We start from the raw sequence: 3,640 nt of genomic DNA, 5'->3' as shown, positions 1-3,640 counted from the left end.
TTACTATAAGGTTGGCGGGAAACGCTATCCCCCTCATTTCCACACTTATATTCAAACAAATGCTATCGACTCGAATTCTACCACCGGCTGAGTCAATTTGAATGGGGGTTGACATAGTAGTAATTGGAAGATTATGTGCTTCTACCCATGATGCAGTAATGAAAGAATGCGTTGCTCCAGTATCAAATAACACTTCTGCAATATGGGAGTCGACTGGGAACATACCTACTATCATGCCGGGGGTCTCCTGAACTGCTTCAGCCTCCAAGTGGTTCAGCCTTCCATGATTATAGCGCGGCTGAGAGCGATTGCCTGATCCAGGCTGAGGCACGTTCTGCTTCGCTGGGGCATTGGGGCCTGACTGCTGCTGGGCTGCCTTCTTCGGACATTGCATCACCCAGTGGCCTTGCTCTCCAAAGTGGAAACATGCTCTGTTTCCAACCTGAGCTGGTGCTGCCTGATTGTTCTGCTGGCTTGCTGGGGCAGGAAGACGAGGTGCCTGCTGATTATGCCTCTGAAACTGACCTCCTGACTGATTGCTCTGACGGTTCTGATACTGGTGCTGAGGATACTGCCTTTGAAATTGCTGATGCTGCTGAGGTGGATGCTGGTTCTGCCTGAACTGCTGAGGTTGATTGCCTGAGAAACGAGGACGATTGCTGCTTCCAGGCTGGGGTCCACTGATCTTGCGCTTACGATCCTCCATCTCCTTACGCTTCCTCTCTGTCATGATTGCTCTGTCAATCAGGTGCTGGAATGTCGAGAAGGTGTGATTCATCAGTTGGTACTGCAGAGGGTCAACCAAGCCTCTCAGGAAACGGTACTGTCGCTTGGCGTCGGTGTTGACATCTTCAGGAGCATAGCGAGACAATTGCAGAAACCTGTCCCGGTACTCACTGACAGACGATGGCCCTTGCTTGAGGGCCAGGAACTCCTCCTTCTTCACTGTCATCAAACCTGCAGGAACATGGTACTGACGGAAGCTTCCTCTGAACTCTTCCCAGGTGATGGCGTCAGGGTGGGCATGGGTGGCGAGGTAAGACTCCCACCATGATTGGGCTGCTCCTCTCAACAGACGGGGACCATACAGGACTTTCTCCCTTTCATCGCACTAAGCGGTATGCAACTCCCGCTCCACAGTGCGCAGCCAGTCTTCAGCATCCATGGGGTCAGAAGAATGAGCGAACGTTGGTGGATGACCTCTCATGAATTCAGCACGCTTGTCTCTGGGCATCTGAGGCATCTGAGGCTGAGGTGGGGCCTGCTGCTGCTGCTGCTGCTGCTGAATGGCAGCCAAAGTCTAACTGATGGCTTGAACTGCCTGAGTCTGCATCAGAAACATCTGCTCGATGGACATCGGGGGCGGGGGCGGGGGCGGTAGGTGCTGCTGCTGGGGCACCTCCTCCTGTTGAGCGGCTCGCTCCTGCTGAGCACGCCTTCCTCCTCTGCGCCTGTTCTCTAACATCTGCAGAATGCAACCACACATCAGAACTGATCCGGCAAATCTTGCAGCATAAGAAAAGAGTATAGAATTCTTCAACAACACTGAACAGATGAGCATCTTCACTGATCTCCAACACAGACCACACAGCTTCTCAGATAAAGAGGAAAGTGGAATAAAAGGTTTCCCAACTATATAACTAACTCCATTAACATAATAGGTAAACCAAAATGCAGGGGATACCCACACTCTGGTGACAGTCATTACAAAGATCCAAACCAAACATAGTTCATCACGACAACCATAAATGCACAGGATATAGCAAACTACCCTGTCTAACTAAGACTAGCTAAAAGCGAGACTAACGCTAAGACTGTAGCTTCTACGTATATATTTTGTATTGATTACAAGATCCAACTCTAACGATCTATGGTTCTAAAGTTATCTTGGTCTTGCAGTCGGGATTGCCATAAGACTGGTGTCCACGCCGAGGTGAGCGGTACGGGTGCTGAGTCCCGACGGGAGCGGGGGAACCACCGTCCAGGTGACGACGTTCCGCGTGCTCAGCCCGCAGCAGGGCGATCTCAGCACGAGCCCTACTCAGCTCGTCTAATGCATGGTCCAGCTCCGTGTTTAGCACGGCGGCTAGGTTGACTGTGCTGCTCAACCTAGGATTGCCCTCACCGACAGGTGAGACAATCACGCCTCCTGTGCTGCCATATGGACGGCGGGGGTAATACTTCAGGTCAAGGCCGTCAGCTACCCCACCGAAAACCGAGCAGTAGTGCGAAAGCGCACGCCGTGCAGCATCTTGCATGGCTGCCTCAGCTGAGTCCCGCTCAAAGATAGAATAGTGCTCTGAGCAGGCCTCCGCACCCTGGAGACTGTTCTCCGGGCGGTGCACCAAGCAGGTTGCCTCCCAGCGGTCCGGGTAGACCCCGCGACTGTGCTGGTAGACCACACAGCGATACTCGATAGACCAAGTATGCCGGTTAAGTGCCCGACGTAGCAGGGTGTCGAGCGCATCGTGGAAGTGACACCCGCGAGCAGCGTCGCGAGTGATGGGTCGAGCAACCCATCCTTCCGGCTCAGGGTTAGCAGAGAAGTCGATGTCGTGGCTCGAGCTGTCGTCGCCTCCTCCGTCGTCTGGGTCTCCTCCAGCAGCTACTCCAGAAGCTGGGGCGCCCAGTGGTGGTGCAGGGGGCGCCTCCAGTGGAAGCACAGGGGAGCAGCTCCTCACAGACTCTATCTCCGGGTGGAGCGAGAAGGAAGAGCCCTGCTGCTCCTGTCGTCGACGTTCCTGCTCCTCATGCAGGCGGTGGTGCAGTCTCTCCAAGTGGCTGGACTGTCCGGCCACGGGACGGCGAAGCGGACGCTCAGCAAGGCGGGAGGGTAAGAAGGGGATGACGGACTTTCGTGCAGTGTGTCTAAGTCGAGCCATCTACAAAAGACATCGCAAGCAAAAGGGTGAGAACAGAATCAATATGACCAGCAAGTAATGAATCATAAGTAAATGAAGGATTAGAATAAAACATGATTTTCAGCAAGGTATAATATATAGTAGAACATAGTTGTGGTCGGTATGACCAACTTTTGAAGGGATATCAAAGTCAAGGCAGGGACAGAGGTCTATAGTCCTTAGAACGACCATTCTACTCTAGGTTAGCGGTCCTACAGTCAGCACAGCTTTGATACCACTTATGTCACACCCGGTTTTAGAAGGCAAACCGAATGCGAACCATGTACGTGCCAGGATCAGTTATTCACGTACACAGCAGTTACATAACATGGACATCATCACACAGTGCTCAAACTAGTATTAAAAGGGAAATAATAGTCGATTACATCATACGTCTGAGACGTCCATATAGTCCTTACAACAAATCAAAGTGCGAAAAAGAAACGTAGATAACCGCGGCCTTCACAGGCAGTCGACTGGGGGTTGCCGCTAACCCACACCTAGAACTCGTCGTAGTCTTGGAACTCCTGGAAGTCTCCTTCCACAGCTTCATCTTCGCCTGAGCAGTGGTTGCAATGCTGACAACCTGGGGATGGGGGGGGGGTTTGGTGTGTAGAGCAAGGGTGAGTACACATCAACATACTCAGCAAGTATCCTGTTTGGCTGTAGTGGACTAGCTTTATGTGGGGATAAGTCAAGCAGTTGCTTTTAGTTGGTCAGATTATTATTTACTAATAGAG

This window comes from Zea mays, chromosome 5, assembly GCF_902167145.1.
Source record: "Zea mays cultivar B73 chromosome 5, Zm-B73-REFERENCE-NAM-5.0, whole genome shotgun sequence".
Lineage (NCBI taxonomy): Eukaryota > Viridiplantae > Streptophyta > Magnoliopsida > Poales > Poaceae > Zea > Zea mays.
The sequence above is the reverse complement of the archived record's forward strand: the minus strand, read 5'-3'. Positions refer to the sequence as shown.